The sequence below is a fragment of the Anser brachyrhynchus genome, assembly GCF_964034855.1.
Source record: "Anser brachyrhynchus genome assembly, chromosome: 3".
Taxonomy (NCBI): domain Eukaryota; kingdom Metazoa; phylum Chordata; class Aves; order Anseriformes; family Anatidae; genus Anser; species Anser brachyrhynchus.
This window is the reverse complement of record NC_137696.1, coordinates 15,136,049-15,157,293: the sequence shown is the minus strand read 5'-3', so window position 1 is coordinate 15,157,293 and position 21,245 is coordinate 15,136,049.

Genomic DNA, 21,245 nt, shown 5'->3' with positions numbered 1-21,245 from the left:
CTGCAGTGAGTCCAGAGAGTGCACTGGCACCACTGGGGATGCAGTGCAGTGAGTCCAGAGAGTGCACTGGCACCACTGAGAATGCACTTCAGTGAGTCCAGAGAGTGCACTGGCACCACTGGGGATGCAGTGCAGTGAGTCCAGAGATTGCACTGGCACCACTGGGGATGCAGTGCTGTGACTCCAGAGAGCGCACAGGCACCACTGGGGATGCAGTGCAGATAGTCCAGAGAGTGCACTGGCACCACTGGGGATGCACTGCAGTGAGTCCAGAGAGTGCACTGGCACCACTGGGGATGCAGTGCAGTGAGTCCAGTGAGTGCACTGGCACCACTGGGGAAGCAGTGCAGTGAGTCCAGAGAGTGCAGAGGCACCACTGGTGATGCAGTTTAGTGAGTCCAGAGAGTGCACTGGCACCACTGGGGATGCAGTGCAGTGAGTCCAGTGAGTGTACTGGCACCACTGGGGATGCACTGCAGTGAGTCCAGAGAGTGCACTGGCACCACTGAGAATGCACTTCAGTGAGTCCAGAGAGTGCACTGGCACCACTGGGGATGCACTTCAGTGAGTCCAGAGAGTGCACTGGCACCACTGGGGATGCACTGCAGTGAGTCCAGAGAGTGCACTGGCACCACTGGGGATGCAGTGCTGTGACTCCAGAGAGTGCACTGGCACCACTGGGGATGCTAGGCCTAGGAAGTGCTGGGGGAAGAACGTTAGGTTTACTCCTGTAAATATTACCCCGAAGTGGGCTTTTGCTCATGTTTGGTGTAGGGTAAACCCAGTGAGTAGTGGGAATCAGTGAGTAAATCCTGCTAGAATGGCAAAGACGGCGCCTATGGATAGGACGTAGTGGAAGTGGGCAACTACGTAGTACGTGTCGTGCAGGGCGATGTCTAGGGAAGAGTTTGCAAGAACGATTCCTGTTAATCCTCCGATGGTAAATAGGAAGATAAATCCTAGAGCTCATAGTATTGGGGGGGGTCTCATTTGATTGTTCCTCCGTGCAGGGTGGCTAGTCAGCTAAATACTTTGATTCCGGTAGGGATGGCAATGATTATAGTGGCTGATGTAAAGTAGGCTCGGGTATCAACGTCTATTCCTACTGTAAACATGTGGTGAGCTCAGACGATGAATCCTAGGAAGCCGATGGATAGTATGGCTCAGACTATTCCCATGTAGCCGAAGGGCTCCTTTTTGCCTGAGTAGTACGTGACTACGTGTGAGATGATTCCGAACCCCGGTAGGATCAGAATATAGACTTCTGGGTGTCCGAAGAATCAGAATAGGTGTTGGTACAGGATTGGGTCTCCTCCTCCAGCGGGGTCGAAGAATGTGGTGTTTAGGTTTCGATCAGTTAGTAATATTGTAATACCGGCGGCGAGTACGGGGAGTGATAGAAGGAGTAGGATGGCGGTAATTAGTACGGATCAGACAAATAGTGGGGTTTGGTATTGTGAGAGTGCGGGGGGTTTTATGTTGATGGCTGTGGTGATAAAGTTGATGGCCCCAAGGATGGAGGAGATACCGGCTAAGTGGAGTGAGAAGATAGCCAGGTCTACTGAAGCTCCGGCGTGGGCAAGGTTACCTGCTAGGGGAGGGTAGACAGTTCAGCCTGTGCCGGCGCCAGCTTCTACAGTGGATGAGGCTAGTAGGAGGAGGAATGATGGGGGGAGGAGTCAAAAGCTTATGTTGTTTATTCGCGGGAATGCTATGTCGGGGGCACCGATTATGAGGGGGACTAATCAGTTGCCGAATCCTCCGATCATGATGGGTATGACTATAAAGAAGCTTATTACAAAGGCGTGAGCGGTAACGATTACATTGTAAATTTGGTCGTCGCCTAGGAGAGTTCCTGGTTGTCCTAGTTCTGCGCGGATTAATAGGCTGAGTGCGGTGCCGACTATTCCTGCTCATGCCCCGAAGATGAGGTACAGGGTGCCAATATCCTTATGGTTAGTGGAAAATAGTCATCGGTTGATGAAGGTGACGGGTAAGATGGCTGAGTGTTGAAGCGTTAGGCTGTAGTCCTTTTTACAGAGGTTTAATTCCTCTTCTTATCGGCTCTGTAGTGAAATTCATGTTGAGTTGCAAGCTCATCGATGCGCACTAGGGTGCGTCAGGGTCTTTGTAGGCAGAAGCCAATTGGTTTAGGCATTTAGCTGTTAACTAGAGTTTTGTGGGATCGAAGCCCATCTGTCTAGGGAGGCTTTAGCTTAATTAAAGCGTCTGACTTGCATTCAGAAGATACAGGTTAATATTCTGTAAGTCTTAATGTGCAGAAACTAAGAGGGTTTAACTCTTATTTAAGGCTTTGAAGGCCTTCGGTTTGGGGTGTTATCCTAAGTTTCTAGACAATGGCATGTATTATTGGGGACAGGGGAAGTAAGAGGATTGATAGTGAGGCAAGGACCGCAGTAGGTGTGCTTGGGGCTTTGCTAGTGTATCATTGTTTTATGTGGTTAGAGGAGTTGGGGGGAAGGGTAATTGTTGAGTGGTATGCGAGGCGTAGGTAGAAGAAGAGGCTGAGCAGTGATAGCATGGCAATTGCCATGGCTGCTGGTGTTATTTCCTGTTTAGTTAGTTCTTGGATGATAAGTCACTTTGGTATAAAGCCTGTTAATGGGGGGAGGCCTGCTAGGGATAAAAGTACTAGTATTAGGGTGGCGTTTAGCACTGGGGTTTTTGTTCATGAGGTTGTGATCATGGATAGGTTAAGGGCTTTGATTTTGTTAAGGGCTAGGAATACGGCTGATGTTATGATTGTGTATAGGTAGAAGGTAAGTAAGGCCAATTTGGGGCTGTAAACTAGGATGATGGCGATTCAGCCTAAGTGGGAGATGGACGAGAAGGCTAGGATTTTGCGTGTTTGTGTTTGGTTCAGTCCTATTCAGCCTCCTAGTGCTGTTGAGGCTAGGGCCATGGCGGTGAGTAGAGCTGGGTCAAGGGATTTGGATGTTAGTAGGAGCAGGGTTAGTGGGGGGAATTTTATGAGGGTCGAGAGTAGCAGGGCTGTTATTAGTGGCGATCCTTGTAGTACTTCTGGGAATCAGAAGTGAAATGGCACTAGGCCCAGTTTAATAGCGATTGCTGCTGTCAGTAGTAGACAGGAGGTTGGGTGGTTTATTTGTGTGATGTCTCATTGGCCGGTGACTCAGGCATTGGTTATGCTAGAGAATAGGACCAGGGCGGAAGCAGCTGCTTGGGTTAGGAAGTATTTCGTTGCGGCTTCTACTGCTCGTGGGTGGTGGGATTTGGCAATTAGGGGAATGATGGCTAGTGCGTTGATCTCCAGTCCTGTCCAGGCCAGAACTCAGTGGTTGCTGGAAATTGTGATTGTGGTGCCCAAGATGAGGCTGAAGGTTATGATTGGGGTCGCGTAAGGGTTCATTAGTAGAGGAGGGGGTTAAACCATCATTTTCGGGGTATGGGCCCGATAGCTTGATTAGCTGACTCTACTAGAAAATAATATAAGGGAAGTATGGAGAATTTTGATTTCTCTTGTGTGGGTTCAATTCCTACTTTTCTAAGGTCAACAGGAAATGAGAGGGCTGTTATACCTCTATGTTCACTTTATCATAGTGACCCTTTGTAGTTCAGGCACATTTCCTTATGTAAGGAGGTAGGCCTGCATAGCAGATAGGTATGCTGATGTGTCAGAGGCACAGAGCTAGTGTGAGGGGTAGGAAGTTTTTTCATAGTAGGTGCATTAGTTGGTCATATCGGAATCGTGGGTATGAAGCTCGGACCCATAAGAAACCAGAAGATAGTAGGAGGACTTTTGTGGCTAGGATGACGGGGAATAGTTCTGTGGGTGGCCCTAGGGCGCTTGGGTTTAGGAATATGATGGCTGTAAGTGTATTTATTAGCATAATGTTCGCATATTCAGCTAGGAAGAATAAGGCGAAGGGTCCTGCGGCGTATTCAACGTTAAACCCTGAGACTAGCTCAGATTCACCCTCTGTGAGGTCAAAAGGAGCTCGGTTTGTCTCTGCTAGGGTGGATACGTATCATATTATTGCTAGGGGTCATGAGGAGAAAATGAAGTATAGAGGCTCCTGTGCGACGGCAAAGGAGCTGAGTGTGTAGCTTCCGCTTAGTATGATTATTGATAGCAGGATTATGGCCAGTGTCACTTCGTATGAAATGGTCTGTGCTACTGCCCGTAGGGCTCCGATTAGTGCGTATTTTGAGTTCGAGGCTCAGCCTGATCATAGGACTGAGTAGACGGCTAGGCTTGACATGGCTATTAGGAAGAGAACTCCGAGGTTTAGATCTGCTAGGGGAAATGGGAGTGGTAGTGGTGCTCAAGTGGTGAGGGCTAGGACAAGGGCTAGTATTGGTATCAGAATGAATAGAAGTGGGGAAGAGGTAGAGGGTCGGATGGGCTCTTTGGTAAATAGTTTCAGTCCGTCCGCAAATGGTTGAAGTAGGCCAAAAGGCCCGACAACGTTAGGGCCTTTGCGGGATTGTATGTAGCTTAGGATTTTCCGTTCTACTAGGGTTAGGAAGGCTATGGCAATCAGGATTGGGATGATGTATAGGAGGGATATAACGAGGCAGCTTAGTGTTGTTATTTGAATCATGGGTGAAGCTAGGGAGAGGATTTGAACCTCTGGGGAAAGGGCTTAAGCCTTCTGCACTTGCCGGGCTCTGCCACTCTAGCTGGTCCTTTTCTAGGATTGAAAGTGGTGGGGGAAGGCCCTCTTCACGGTTTAGTTGGTTTCACTGCTTAGAGGGGGGGGGCGTGCTTGTGGTATTGGCCCCACTTTCCCGGTCCTTTCGTACTGGGGAGAGTGTGTCATAGATAGAAACCGACCTGGATTGCTCCGGTCTGAACTCAGATCACGTAGGACTGTTGATGGTTTAGTCGGCCTGGGATTGCGTCTGTTTTAACTCCGAGCGTTGGGACTGCTCAGGAGTGGAGTACGTCTCCTGCAGTAATGATCACGCGGATGGGGGATTCTATTGGGATAACTACGCGGTGGTCAACTTCTAGCAGTCGGAAGTGGCTGTTGGGTAAGTCTGGGGTGGGCACTATGTAGGAGTCGAATGATAGGTCTTTGAAGTCTGTGTATTCGTAGCTTCAGTATCATTGGTGGCCGATGGCTTTTAGGGTGAGGTCTGGTTCATCGATTTTGTCCATTATGTAGAGGATTTGTAGGGATGGGAGGGCGAGGAGTACCAGGACGATAGCAGGTAGGATTGTCCAGATCAGCTCTACTTCTTGGGCGTCTACAGCATTGGACGAGAGTTTTTCTGTTAGTATGTGGGCTAAAAGGTAGAGAACTAGGCTGCAGATAGCTAGGGCAACGATTAGGGCGTGGTCGTGGAATTCAACGAGTTCTTCTATGATGGGTGATGAGGCGTCTTGGAATCCTAGTTGGGAGTGGTTGGCCACATGAGATGTACAGGATTTTTACCTGTGATTTAGTCTTGACAAGGCTATGTAATTGGTTTACTAACGTCTCATAAGAAAGAAGCATGAGCGGTGAATGCAGTTGGCTTGAAACCAGCATGTGAGGGTTCGATTCCTTCCTTTCTTGTACTTGGACGAAGGCCGGTTCCTCGAAAGTATGGTATGGGGGAGGGCAGCCGTGGATTCATTCAACGTTTGTGGTAGTTAGTTCTGGTTGTAGGACTTTTCGTTTGGCCGAAAAGGCTTCTCAGATGATGAATATTAGTATGATTACGGCTACTATTGAGATTAGGGAGCCGATGGAGGAAATGGTGTTTCATAGTGTGTAGGCGTCGGGATAGTCCGAGTATCGTCGGGGTATTCCTGCTAGGCCTAGGAAGTGCTGGGGGAAGAACGTTAGGTTTACTCCTGTAAATATTACCCCGAAGTGGGCTTTTGCTCATGTTTGGTGTAGGGTAAACCCAGTGAGTAGTGGGAATCAGTGAGTAAATCCTGCTAGAATGGCAAAGACGGCGCCTATGGATAGGACGTAGTGGAAGTGGGCAACTACGTAGTACGTGTCGTGCAGGGCGATGTCTAGGGAAGAGTTTGCAAGAACGATTCCTGTTAATCCTCCGATGGTAAATAGGAAGATAAATCCTAGAGCTCATAGTATTGGGGGGGTCTCATTTGATTGTTCCTCCGTGCAGGGTGGCTAGTCAGCTAAATACTTTGATTCCGGTAGGGATGGCAATGATTATAGTGGCTGATGTAAAGTAGGCTCGGGTATCAACGTCTATTCCTACTGTAAACATGTGGTGAGCTCAGACGATGAATCCTAGGAAGCCGATGGATAGTATGGCTCAGACTATTCCCATGTAGCCGAAGGGCTCCTTTTTGCCTGAGTAGTACGTGACTACGTGTGAGATGATTCCAAACCCCGGTAGGATCAGAATATAGACTTCTGGGTGTCCGAAGAATCAGAATAGGTGTTGGTACAGGATTGGGTCTCCTCCTCCAGCGGGGTCGAAGAATGTGGTGTTTAGGTTTCAATCAGTTAGTAATATTGTAATACCGGCGGCGAGTACGGGGAGTGATAGAAGGAGTAGGATGGCGGTAATTAGTACGGATCAGACAAATAGTGGGGTTTGGTATTGTGAGAGTGCGGGGGGTTTTATGTTGATGGCTGTGGTGATAAAGTTGATGGCCCCAAGGATGGAGGAGATACCGGCTAAGTGGAGTGAGAAGATAGCCAGGTCTACTGAAGCTCCGGCGTGGGCAAGGTTACCTGCTAGGGGAGGGTAGACAGTTCAGCCTGTGCCGGCGCCAGCTTCTACAGTGGATGAGGCTAGTAGGAGGAGGAATGATGGGGGGAGGAGTCAAAAGCTTATGTTGTTTATTCGCGGGAATGCTATGTCGGGGGCACCGATTATGAGGGGGACTAATCAGTTGCCGAATCCTCCGATCATGATGGGTATGACTATAAAGAAGCTTATTACAAAGGCGTGAGCGGTAACGATTACATTGTAAATTTGGTCGTCGCCTAGGAGAGTTCCTGGTTGTCCTAGTTCTGCGCGGATTAATAGGCTGAGTGCGGTGCCGACTATTCCTGCTCATGCCCCGAAGATGAGGTACAGGGTGCCAATATCCTTATGGTTAGTGGAAAATAGTCATCGGTTGATGAAGGTGACGGGTAAGATGGCTGAGTGTTGAAGCGTTAGGCTGTAGTCCTTTTTACAGAGGTTTAATTCCTCTTCTTATCGGCTCTGTAGTGAAATTCATGTTGAGTTGCAAGCTCATCGATGCGCACTAGGGTGCGTCAGGGTCTTTGTAGGCAGAAGCCAATTGGTTTAGGCATTTAGCTGTTAACTAGAGTTTTGTGGGATCGAAGCCCATCTGTCTAGGGAGGCTTTAGCTTAATTAAAGCGTCTGACTTGCATTCAGAAGATACAGGTTAATATTCTGTAAGTCTTAATGTGCAGAAACTAAGAGGGTTTAACTCTTATTTAAGGCTTTGAAGGCCTTCGGTTTGGGGTGTTATCCTAAGTTTCTAGACAATGGCATGTATTATTGGGGACAGGGGAAGTAAGAGGATTGATAGTGAGGCAAGGACCGCAGTAGGTGTGCTTGGGGCTTTGCTAGTGTATCATTGTTTTATGTGGTTAGAGGAGTTGGGGGGAAGGGTAATTGTTGAGTGGTATGCGAGGCGTAGGTAGAAGAAGAGGCTGAGCAGTGATAGCATGGCAATTGCCATGGCTGCTGGTGTTATTTCCTGTTTAGTTAGTTCTTGGATGATAAGTCACTTTGGTATAAAGCCTGTTAATGGGGGGAGGCCTGCTAGGGATAAAAGTACTAGTATTAGGGTGGCGTTTAGCACTGGGGTTTTTGTTCATGAGGTTGTGATCATGGATAGGTTAAGGGCTTTGATTTTGTTAAGGGCTAGGAATACGGCTGATGTTATGATTGTGTATAGGTAGAAGGTAAGTAAGGCCAATTTGGGGCTGTAAACTAGGATGATGGCGATTCAGCCTAAGTGGGAGATGGACGAGAAGGCTAGGATTTTGCGTGTTTGTGTTTGGTTCAGTCCTATTCAGCCTCCTAGTGCTGTTGAGGCTAGGGCCATGGCGGTGAGTAGAGCTGGGTCAAGGGATTTGGATGTTAGTAGGAGCAGGGTTAGTGGGGGGAATTTTATGAGGGTCGAGAGTAGCAGGGCTGTTATTAGTGGCGATCCTTGTAGTACTTCTGGGAATCAGAAGTGAAATGGCACTAGGCCCAGTTTAATAGCGATTGCTGCTGTCAGTAGTAGACAGGAGGTTGGGTGGTTTATTTGTGTGATGTCTCATTGGCCGGTGACTCAGGCATTGGTTATGCTAGAGAATAGGACCAGGGCGGAAGCAGCTGCTTGGGTTAGGAAGTATTTCGTTGCGGCTTCTACTGCTCGTGGGTGGTGGGATTTGGCAATTAGGGGAATGATGGCTAGTGCGTTGATCTCCAGTCCTGTCCAGGCCAGAACTCAGTGGTTGCTGGAAATTGTGATTGTGGTGCCCAAGATGAGGCTGAAGGTTATGATTGGGGTCGCGTAAGGGTTCATTAGTAGAGGAGGGGGTTAAACCATCATTTTCGGGGTATGGGCCCGATAGCTTGATTAGCTGACTCTACTAGAAAATAATATAAGGGAAGTATGGAGAATTTTGATTTCTCTTGTGTGGGTTCAATTCCTACTTTTCTAAGGTCAACAGGAAATGAGAGGGCTGTTATACCTCTATGTTCACTTTATCATAGTGACCCTTTGTAGTTCAGGCACATTTCCTTATGTAAGGAGGTAGGCCTGCATAGCAGATAGGTATGCTGATGTGTCAGAGGCACAGAGCTAGTGTGAGGGGTAGGAAGTTTTTTCATAGTAGGTGCATTAGTTGGTCATATCGGAATCGTGGGTATGAAGCTCGGACCCATAAGAAACCAGAAGATAGTAGGAGGACTTTTGTGGCTAGGATGACGGGGAATAGTTCTGTGGGTGGCCCTAGGGCGCTTGGGTTTAGGAATATGATGGCTGTAAGTGTATTTATTAGCATAATGTTCGCATATTCAGCTAGGAAGAATAAGGCGAAGGGTCCTGCGGCGTATTCAACGTTAAACCCTGAGACTAGCTCAGATTCACCCTCTGTGAGGTCAAAAGGAGCTCGGTTTGTCTCTGCTAGGGTGGATACGTATCATATTATTGCTAGGGGTCATGAGGAGAAAATGAAGTATAGAGGCTCCTGTGCGACGGCAAAGGAGCTGAGTGTGTAGCTTCCGCTTAGTATGATTATTGATAGCAGGATTATGGCCAGTGTCACTTCGTATGAAATGGTCTGTGCTACTGCCCGTAGGGCTCCGATTAGTGCGTATTTTGAGTTCGAGGCTCAGCCTGATCATAGGACTGAGTAGACGGCTAGGCTTGACATGGCTATTAGGAAGAGAATTCCGAGGTTTAGATCTGCTAGGGGTAATGGGAGTGGTAGTGGTGCTCAAGTGGTGAGGGCTAGGACAAGGGCTAGTATTGGTATCAGAATGAATAGAAGTGGGGAAGAGGTAGAGGGTCGGATGGGCTCTTTGGTAAATAGTTTCAGTCCGTCCGCAAATGGTTGAAGTAGGCCAAAAGGCCCGACAACGTTAGGGCCTTTGCGGGATTGTATGTAGCTTAGGATTTTCCGTTCTACTAGGGTTAGGAAGGCTACGGCAATCAGGATTGGGATGATGTATAGGAGGGATATAACGAGGCAGCTTAGTGTTGTTATTTGAATCATGGGTGAAGCTAGGGAGAGGATTTGAACCTCTGGGGAAAGGGCTTAAGCCTTCTGCACTTGCCGGGCTCTGCCACTCTAGCTGGTCCTTTTCTAGGATTGAAAGTGGTGGGGGAAGGCCCTCTTCACGGTTTAGTTGGTTTCACTGCTTAGAGGGGGGGGGCGTGCTTGTGGTATTGGCCCCACTTTCCCGGTCCTTTCGTACTGGGGAGAGTGTGTCATAGATAGAAACCGACCTGGATTGCTCCGGTCTGAACTCAGATCACGTAGGACTGTTAATCGTTGAACAAACGAACCCTTAATAGCGGCTGCACCATTAGGATGTCCTGATCCAACATCGAGGTCGTAAACCCCCCTGTCGATATGGGCTCTTGAGGGGGATTGCGCTGTTATCCCTGGGGTAGCTTGGTCCATTAATCAATTATATTGGGTCTGGTCACTGTTAGCACTTTGAGGGGTAGCTCTAGGTAAAGAGGTATGGTCTTGTTTTTGGAGGATTTGTTCTCCTCCAAGGTCGCCCCAACCGAAAAATATCGACCAGGCTCTGCGATGGTAGTGGCCCCAGTGGGGTTGATTGAGGATTCGCGGTGGTCGTTGATTTTTAAGTTCCACAGGGTCTTCTCGTCTTATGTTCACATCCCCGCTTTTGCACGGGGAGATCAATTTCACTGATTATCTGTGAGAGACAGTTAAGACCTCGTTTAGCCATTCATACAAGTCTCGATTTATGGGACAATTGATTGCGCTACCTTTGCACGGTTAGGATACCGCGGCCGTTAAACCTAAGTCACCGGGCAGGCATCACCTTCAATACTTGTTTAATTTGCTGAAGGCTATGTTTTTGGTAAACAGTCGGGCCTTATTAATTTGCCGAGTTCCTTTCACAGATTTTAATCGCTCTTATAGGCGCTCCTGAGTCGGGTTAACAGGGTTAGTTAATACGTGGTCTTGTAGGGGTTTTTGTATCTGTCTAGGTCTGTTAATAATGTTTCTATGTAAGCTTGCGCCGTTAGAGGGGTGTGGCCCTGTACATGAGGGGCCTAGGATGATTCCTAGGATTGTTATGAGGATGGCAGCGGTTTTGGTGATAAGGGGTATGGTTATTGGGGGGGTTTTGGTTGGTGTGATGAAAGAGGTAATGATTATTCCTGCTGTAATGCTGCCTAGGGCGAGTCGGGTTAGGGGGGCGGTGATTAGTGGGTTGTTTTCGTTTATTGATACTATTGGGGGGATTCGGGTTTGTCCAGCTTGGACTAGGATGGTTATGCGGATGCTGTAGGTTGCGGTGAATGCTGTGGCTATAAGGGTTAGGAGTAGGGCTCAAGTATTTAGGTATGATGTGTTTAAGCTTTCGATGATGAGGTCTTTTGAGTAGAATCCGGCTAGGAATGGGGTTCCTATCAGCGCCAGGTTTCCGATGGTTAGGCAGGAAGTAGTGACTGGGAGTATTTTCTGTAGGCCTCCTATCTTTCGGATATCTTGTTCTCCGTTTAGGTTGTGGATGATAGACCCTGAGCATAGGAATAGTATGGCTTTAAAGAAGGCATGGGTTGAGATGTGTAGGAAGGCTAGTTGTGGGAGGTTTAGTCCGATAGTGACTATTATTAGTCCTAGTTGGCTGGATGTTGAGAAAGCAATGATTTTTTTGATGTCATTTTGGGTTAGGGTGCATGTGGCAGCGAATAGGGTTGATAGAGCACCTAGGCATAGGCAGGCAGTTAGGGCTGTCTGGTTGGTGGCTAGCAGGGGGTGCATGCGGATGAGCAGGAAGATTCCGGCTACTACTATGGTACTGGAGTGCAGTAGGGCTGATACTGGGGTGGGGCCTTCTATTGCTGCGGGCAGTCATGGGTGGAGTCCAAATTGGGCGGATTTTCCTGCGGCTGCGAGGATTAATCCTATGAGGGGGAGGATTGGGGTTTGGTGGGGGTGTACGGCTTGTTGGATCTCTCAGGTGTTGAATGTTGAAGCTAGTCATGCTATGCTCAGGATCAGTCCGATGTCTCTGATTCGGTTGTAGATTACGGCTCGTAGGGCGGCGGTGTTGGCATCTGCTCGGCCTTGTCATCAGCCGATGAGAAGGAAGGACATGATTCGTACTCCTTCCCAGCCTACGAATAGGAGGAATATGTTGTTTGCGGTTGTTAGGAGGAGTATGGCGACTAGGAATGTCAGTAGGTAGGTGAAAAATTTTGTTACATATGGCTCTGAGGCCATGTATCATATGGCGAATTGTAGGATTGATCATGTTACAAATAGGGCGATTGGAAGAAATGTTATTGAGTATTGGTCTATTTTTAGGCTCAGGGGGATTTTAAAGTTTATAATGAATTTTCACTCCCAGTGGCAGGTGACAGATTCTACTCCCGAGTAGATGAATGCGGTTGTAGGGGCTAGGCTAATTAGGAATGCGGTTTTAACAGCGCGGGTGGTGGCTTGTGGGGTGTTTTTAAAGTTTTTAAATAGAAATGGCAGGATGATTGGGGTTAGGAGGATTGTCAGCGTGAGTAGTGTGAGGGAGTTGATTAGTAGTGTGGGGTTCACTCCTTTTACTTGGATTTGCACCAAGATGGGTGGTTCCTAAGACCAGTGGATTGCTGTTATCCTTTAAAAGTAAGGGGGCTGAGGTTTTAGGCTCAGATGTAAGAGTTAGCAGCTCTTGTTGGTTAAACCCTCCCCTCGGCAGGTAAGAAGGTTTGAACTTCTATTCTTAGAATCACAGTCTAATGTTTGGTTTAAACTATACTTGCATGAGGGGATTCCGGAGATCAGTTCGGGTTTGAGGATTAGGAGGAATATTGGGATAATGTGGAGTGTTATGAGCAGGTGTTCTCGCGTGGTTGAGTTTTGCATAGATGTGATGTGGGAGGGGATTGAGCCTCGTTGGGTCATTAGTAGTATGAATAAGGTGTAGGAGGCGGTTAGTAGGGTTGCGATTCCTGTTAGGATGATCGTGAAGGCAGATCAGTTGAATAAGGTGATTATAATGGTTAGCTCTGCTATGAGGTTTGTTGTTGGGGGTAAGGCTATGTTTGTTAGATTGGCCAGCAATCATCAGGTAGCTATGAGTGGTAGGAGAGGTTGTAGGCCTCGTGTGAGTAGTAGAATTCGGCTGTGCGTACGTTCATAGTTTGTGTTGGCTAGGCAGAATAGTATGGAGGAAGTTAGTCCATGGGAAATTATTAGGATCATTGCCCCTGAGAATGATCAGTGGGTTTGGATTATTCCTGCGGCGATAACTAGGCCTATGTGGCTAACGGATGAATAAGCGATTAGTGATTTTAGGTCTGTCTGTCGTAGGCAGATTGAGCTAGTCATTAGGGCGCCTCATAGGGCCAGGGTTAGGAAGGGGTAGTGCAGGAGGTTGGACAGTGGGCCCATAAATAGAGTGACTCGTATAATTCCGTATCCTCCTAGCTTTAGTAGTAGGGCGGCGAGGAGTATTGAGCCTGCGATGGGTGCTTCTACGTGGGCTTTTGGCAGTCAGAGGTGTAGGCCGTATAGTGGGGCTTTTACTATGAATGCTATGAGCAGTGCTAGACCTGATAGTATTCCTGTCCATGAGGTGGATAGGGTTGGGTGGGTTAGTTGTAGGGTTGGCAGGTGCAGGGTGCCAATTTTCACGTATAGGTGTATGATTGTGATTAGCAGGGGTAGAGAGCTTACTGGCGTGTAGAATAGCAGGTAGATGCCAGCGCTTAGGCGTTCTGGTTGGTTCCCCCATCGGGTGATTAAGATTAGGGTGGGAATGAGGGTTGCTTCAAATGAGATGTAAAATAGTGCTAGTTCTGTGGTGGAAAAGGCTAGTAGGATGAATGGCTGGACTGCGACTAAGGTTGAGATAAAGATTCGTTTGCGTTGTAGGGGTTCTTGTTGCAGGTGGTTTTGGCTTGCTATGATTATGAGTGGGAGTAGTCAGCAGGATAGTACTAGGAGGGGGGATGAGATTTGGTCAATTCCTGTTCAGTTGGATAAAAATTTGTAGGGGTAGTAGGTTGGGATTAATCACTGTAGGCTTAGGGCAGCGATTAGGAGGCTGTATAAGGTGGTGTTAGTCCATAGAAATTTTGGTGGAGACAGCAGGGCTGTTGGAAGAAGTATGATTGTGGGTAGGATGATTTTTAGCATTGCAGGAGGTTTAGGTTGTGTAGATGGTCGGAGCCATGTGTGCGGGTGGAGGCTACTAGGATGGCCAGGCCTGTGCCCGCCTCACACGCTGAGAAGGTTAGCATGAGAATTGGTACCATGGTGAATGAGGAGACTTGGTTTTCGATGGATCATATTGATAGGCCTACGAATATCGATAATATTATGCTTTCAAGGCATAGTAGGGCGGATACTAGGTGGGTTCGGTGGAAGGCTAGCCCTAGTCCGCTGAAAATGAAGGCTGAGTAGAAGCTTAAATGTAGGGGCGACATAAGAAAGTTACAGGGTTGGCTGTAATCTGCTGGGTCGAAACCAGCTATCTTTTTGGTTAGACTAACTTCCTGTTATTCTGCTCATTCTAGGCCCCCTTGAATTCACTCGTAGGCCAGTCCGAGTGTTAGGAGAAGGAGGATCACTACAGTTCAGGTGAGGGTCATTAGGGGGGATTGGAGTTGGACGGCTCATGGCAGGGGGAGTAGGAGGGCGATTTCTAGGTCGAATAGGACGAACAGGATGGCTACTGAGGAAGAATCGGACTGAGAATGGTAATCGAGCAGATCCAAGTGGGTCGAATCCACATTCGTACGGTGAGAGTTTCTCTGAGTCGGGGTTTATTTGGGCGAGTCAGAAGTTTAATGCGGTTAGGGCGGCGCTTAGGATTGATGATAGGGCGAATATGAACATGAGTGCGTTCATTGCTCTCCTCTGGGTTTATACCAGATTCTAGAGATTGGAAGTCAATTGTAATTAATATACTAGAAGAGCAAGATCCTCATCAGTAGATGGTTATGTAGAGGAATAGTCAGATGACGTCTACGAAGTGTCAGTATCAGGCTGCTGCCTCGAATCCGAAGTGGTGGTCTGATGTAAAGTGGAACTTGATCAGTCGGAAGAGGCAGACGGTCAGGAAGGAGGATCCGATGATTACGTGGAGTCCGTGGAATCCAGTGGCAACGAAGAAGGTAGATCCGTAGACGCTATCGGCGATTGAGAATGGGGCTTCGTGGTATTCTATTGCTTGTAGGGCTGTGAAGTAGAATCCCAAGAGGATCGTTAGGGTTAGGGCGTGGATGGCGTGTTTTCGGTTTCCTTCTGTGATGCTGTGATGGGCTCACGTTACGGTAACGCCTGAGGCTAGTAGGATGGCTGTGTTTAGTAGGGGGACTTCTATCGGGTTGAGTGGTTTAATTCCTGTTGGGGGTCATTGGCCTCCTAGTTCTGGGGTTGGGGCCAGGCTCGAGTGGAAGAACGCTCAGAAGAACCCTAAGAAGAAGAATGCTTCGGATGTGGTGAAAAGGATTATGCCGTATCGTAGGCCTTTTTGGACTGTGGGAGTGTGATGGCCTTGGAAGGTGCTTTCTCGTACAATGTCTCGTCATCATTGGAGTATTACTAGGAGTATTGAGATGAGGCCTAGGGTTAGTAGTATGGATGAGTTGTAGTGGAATCACATGATTAATCCTGAGGTTGTGAGTAGGGCGGCGGCTGCCCCGAAGATTGGTCAAGGGCTTGGGTCAACTATGTGGTATGAGTGTGCTTGGTGTGCCATTAGATGTTTTCTTGTAAGTATAGGCTTAGAAGGAGCACGAAGACGTAGGCCTGGATTATGGCTACTGCTACTTCTAGGATGGTTAGGAGTAGTAGGATGATTATTGTTAGGATGGATACTGCAGGAAGGGTGGGTATTAATGCAATGGAGGCTGTAGAGATGAGTTGGATGAGTAAGTGTCCTGCTGTAAGGTTGGCTGTAAGGCGGACTCCGAGGGCTAGGGGGCGGATTAGTAGGCTGGTTGTTTCGATCAGGATTAGTGCGGGGATTAGGGGTGTAGGGGTACCTTCGGGTAATAGGTGGGCTAAAGAGGCTGATGGTTGGTTTCGTAGGCCTGTTAGTAGTGTGGCGAGCCATAGTGGGAAGGCTAGGGCTATGTTCATAGATAGTTGGGTGGTTGGGGTGAATGTATATGGAAGGAGGCCTAGAAGGTTGATTGTAAGAAGTATGATTATTAGGGATGTAAATATTATGGCTCATTTGTGGCCATTTTTGTTGAGTGGGACTATTAGTTGTTTTGTGATTAGGTGAAGGAGTCATGTTTGGATAGTAGAAAGGCGGTTGTTGATTCATCGGTTGTTTGGGGACGGGAATAGTAGGGCTGGGAAGAGTAGGGATAGTAGGATTAAGGGGATGCCAAATAGATTGGGGCTGGAAAATTGGTCAAAGAAGCTTAGGTTCATGGTCAGGATCATGGTGTGGGTTTGGTAGTGAGGGAGGTCTTATTTGATGGGGGGTTGGTTGTGGTGAAGGCTAGTAGTTTTGGTTGGATGAGGAGTGCTAGGGTTAATCAGGTTATAATTATGATTGAAAATCATGGTGCGGGGTTAAGCTGTGGCATATCATTAAGGAGGGGGAAGTCCCTCTTTGGCTAGCTTAAAAGGCTAGTGCTGTTGCATAGCTTCTTAATGATTAGGATGATGATAGAAGGGACGATCAGGCCTCGAAATGTGGGAGTGGGGTTGATTCTACTACAATGGGTATGTAGCTGTGATTAGCCCCGCAAATTTCTGAGCATTGTCCGTAAAAAATCCCAGGCCGGGTGGTAATGAATGAAGTTTGGTTTAGTCGGCCTGGGATTGCGTCTGTTTTAACTCCGAGCGTTGGGACTGCTCAGGAGTGGAGTACGTCTCCTGCAGTAATGATCACGCGGATGGGGGATTCTATTGGGATAACTACGCGGTGGTCAACTTCTAGCAGTCGGAAGTGGCCGTTGGGTAAGTCTGGGGTGGGCACTATGTAGGAGTCGAATGATAGGTCTTTGAAGTCTGTGTATTCGTAGCTTCAGTATCATTGGTGGCCGATGGCTTTTAGGGTGAGGTCTGGTTCATCGATTTTGTCCATTATGTAGAGGATTTGTAGGGATGGGAGGGCGAGGAGTACCAGGACGATAGCAGGTAGGATTGTCCAGATCAGCTCTACTTCTTGGGTGTCTACAGCATTGGACGAGAGTTTTTCTGTTAGTATGTGGGCTAAAAGGTAGAGAACTAGGCTGCAGATAGCTAGGGCAACGATTAGGGCGTGGTCGTGGAATTCAACGAGTTCTTCTATGATGGGTGATGAGGCGTCTTGGAATCCTAGTTGGGAGTGGTTGGCCACATGAGATGTACAGGATTTTTACCTGTGATTTAGTCTTGACAAGGCTATGTAATTGGTTTACTAACGTCTCATAAGAAAGAAGCATGAGCGGTTAATGCAGTTGGCTTGAAACCAGCATGTGAGGGTTCGATTCCTTCCTTTCTTGTACCTGGACGAAGGCCGGTTCCTCGAAAGTATGGTATGGGGGAGGGCAGCCGTGGATTCATTCAACGTTTGTGGTAGTTAGTTCTGGTTGTAGGACTTTTCGTTTGGCCGAAAAGGCTTCTCAGATGATGAATATTAGTATGATTACGGCTACTATTGAGATTAGGGAGCCGATGGAGGAAATGGTGTTTCATAGTGTGTAGGCGTCGGGATAGTCCGAGTATCGTCGGGGTATTCCTGCTAGGCCTAGGAAGTGCTGGGGGAAGAACGTTAGGTTTACTCCTGTAAATATTACCCCGAAGTGGGCTTTTGCTCATGTTTGGTGTAGGGTAAACCCAGTGAGTAGTGGGAATCAGTGAGTAAATCCTGCTAGAATGGCAAAGACGGCGCCTATGGATAGGACGTAGTGGAAGTGGGCAACTACGTAGTACGTGTCGTGCAGGGCGATGTCTAGGGAAGAGTTTGCAAGAACGATTCCTGTTAATCCTCCGATGGTAAATAGGAAGATAAATCCTAGAGCTCATAGTATTGGGGGGGTCTCATTTGATTGTTCCTCCGTGCAGGGTGGCTAGTCAGCTAAATACTTTGATTCCGGTAGGGATGGCAATGATTATAGTGGCTGATGTAAAGTAGGCTTGGGTATCAACGTCTATTCCTACTGTAAACATGTGGTGAGCTCAGACGATGAATCCTAGGAAGCCGATGGATAGTATGGCTCAGACTATTCCCATGTAGCCGAAGGGCTCCTTTTTGCCTGAGTAGTACGTGACTACGTGTGAGATGATTCCGAACCCCGGTAGGATCAGAATATAGACTTCTGGGTGTCCGAAGAATCAGAATAGGTGTTGGTACAGGATTGGGTCTCCTCCTCCAGCGGGGTCGAAGAATGTGGTGTTTAGGTTTCGATCAGTTAGTAATATTGTAATACCGGCGGCGAGTACGGGGAGTGATAGAAGGAGTAGGATGGCGGTAATTAGTACGGATCAGACAAATAGTGGGGTTTGGTATTGTGAGAGTGCGGGGGGTTTTATGTTGATGGCTGTGGTGATAAAGTTGATGGCCCCAAGGATGGAGGAGATACCGGCTAAGTGGAGTGAGAAGATAGCCAGGTCTACTGAAGCTCCGGCGTGGGCAAGGTTACCTGCTAGGGGAGGGTAGACAGTTCAGCCTGTGCCGGCGCCAGCTTCTACAGTGGATGAGGCTAGTAGGAGGAGGAATGATGGGGGGAGGAGTCAAAAGCTTATGTTGTTTATTCGCGGGAATGCTATGTCGGGGGCACCGATTATGAGGGGGACTAATCAGTTGCCGAATCCTCCGATCATGATGGGTATGACTATAAAGAAGCTTATTACAAAGGCGTGAGCGGTAACGATTACATTGTAAATTTGGTCGTCGCCTAGGAGAGTTCCTGGTTGTCCTAGTTCTGCGCGGATTAATAGGCTGAGTGCGGTGCCGACTATTCCTGCTCATGCCCCGAAGATGAGGTACAGGGTGCCAATATCCTTATGGTTAGTGGAAAATAGTCATCGGTTGATGAAGGTGACGGGTAAGATGGCTGAGTGTTGAAGCGTTAGGCTGTAGTCCTTTTTACAGAGGTTTAATTCCTCTTCTTATCGGCTCTGTAGTGAAATTCATGTTGAGTTGCAAGCTCATCGATGCGCACTAGGGTGCGTCAGGGTCTTTGTAGGCAGAAGCCAATTGGTTTAGGCATTTAGCTGTTAACTAGAGTTTTGTGGGATCGAAGCCCATCTGTCTAGGGAGGCTTTAGCTTAATTAAAGCGTCTGACTTGCATTCAGAAGATACAGGTTAATATTCTGTAAGTCTTAATGTGCAGAAACTAAGAGGGTTTAACTCTTATTTAAGGCTTTGAAGGCCTTCGGTTTGGGGTGTTATCCTAAGTTTCTAGACAATGGCATGTATTATTGGGGACAGGGGAAGTAAGAGGATTGATAGTGAGGCAAGGACCGCAGTAGGTGTGCTTGGGGCTTTGCTAGTGTATCATTGTTTTATGTGGTTAGAGGAGTTGGGGGGAAGGGTAATTGTTGAGTGGTATGCGAGGCGTAGGTAGAAGAAGAGGCTGAGCAGTGATAGCATGGCAATTGCCATGGCTGCTGGTGTTATTTCCTGTTTAGTTAGTTCTTGGATGATAAGTCACTTTGGTATAAAGCCTGTTAATGGGGGGAGGCCTGCTAGGGATAAAAGTACTAGTATTAGGGTGGCGTTTAGCACTGGGGTTTTTGTTCATGAGGTTGTGATCATGGATAGGTTAAGGGCTTTGATTTTGTTAAGGGCTAGGAATACGGCTGATGTTATGATTGTGTATAGGTAGAAGGTAAGTAAGGCCAATTTGGGGCTGTAAACTAGGATGATGGCGATTCAGCCTAAGTGGGAGATGGACGAGAAGGCTAGGATTTTGCGTGTTTGTGTTTGGTTCAGTCCTATTCAGCCTCCTAGTGCTGTTGAGGCTAGGGCCATGGCGGTGAGTAGAGCTGGGTCAAGGGATTTGGATGTTAGTAGGAGCAGGGTTAGTGGGGGGAATTTTATGAGGGTCGAGAGTAGCAGGGCTGTTATTAGTGGCGATCCTTGTAGTACTTCTGGGAATCAGAAGTGAAATGGCACTAGGCCCAGTTTAATAGCGATTGCTGCTGTCAGTAGTAGACAGGAGGTTGGGTGGTTTATTTGTGTGATGTCTCATTGGCCGGTGACTCAGGCATTGGTTATGCTAGAGAATAGGACCAGGGCGGAAGCAGCTGCTTGGGTTAGGAAGTATTTCGTTGCGGCTTCTACTGCTCGTGGGTGGTGGGATTTGGCAATTAGGGGAATGATGGCTAGTGCGTTGATCTCCAGTCCTGTCCAGGCCAGAACTCAGTGGTTGCTGGAAATTGTGATTGTGGTGCCCAAGATGAGGCTGAAGGTTATGATTGGGGTCGCGTAAGGGTTCATTAGTAGAGGAGGGGGTTAAACCATCATTTTCGGGGTATGGGCCCGATAGCTTGATTAGCTGACTCTACTAGAAAATAATATAAGGGAAGTATGGAGAATTTTGATTTCTCTTGTGTGGGTTCAATTCCTACTTTTCTAAGGTCAACAGGAAATGAGAGGGCTGTTATACCTCTATGTTCACTTTATCATAGTGACCCTTTGTAGTTCAGGCACATTTCCTTATGTAAGGAGGTAGGCCTGCATAGCAGATAGGTATGCTGATGTGTCAGAGGCACAGAGCTAGTGTGAGGGGTAGGAAGTTTTTTCATAGTAGGTGCATTAGTTGGTCATATCGGAATCGTGGGTATGAAGCTCGGACCCATAAGAAACCAGAAGATAGTAGGAGGACTTTTGTGGCTAGGATGACGGGGAATAGTTCTGTGGGTGGCCCTAGGGCGCTTGGGTTTAGGAATATGATGGCTGTAAGTGTATTTATTAGCATAATGTTCGCATATTCAGCTAGGAAGAATAAGGCGAAGGGTCCTGCGGCGTATTCAACGTTAAACCCTGAGACTAGCTCAGATTCACCCTCTGTGAGGTCAAAAGGAGCTCGGTTTGTCTCTGCTAGGGTGGATACGTATCATATTATTGCTAGGGGTCATGAGGAGAAAATGAAGTATAGAGGCTCCTGTGCGATGGCAAAGGAGCTGAGTGTGTAGCTTCCGCTTAGTATGATTATTGATAGCAGGATTATGGCCAGTGTCACTTCGTATGAAATGGTCTGTGCTACTGCCCGTAGGGCTCCGATTAGTGCGTATTTTGAGTTCGAGGCTCAGCCTGATCATAGGACTGAGTAGACGGCTAGGCTTGACATGGCTATTAGGAAGAGAATTCCGAGGTTTAGATCTGCTAGGGGAAATGGGAGTGGTAGTGGTGCTCAAGTGGTGAGGGCTAGGACAAGGGCTAGTATTGGTATCAGAATGAATAGAAGTGGGGAAGAGGTAGAGGGTCGGATGGGCTCTTTGGTAAATAGTTTCAGTCCGTCCGCAAATGGTTGAAGTAGGCCAAAAGGCCCGACAACGTTAGGGCCTTTGCGGGATTGTATGTAGCTTAGGATTTTCCGTTCTACTAGGGTTAGGAAGGCTACGGCAATCAGGATTGGGATGATGTATAGGAGGGATATAACGAGGCAGCTTAGTGTTG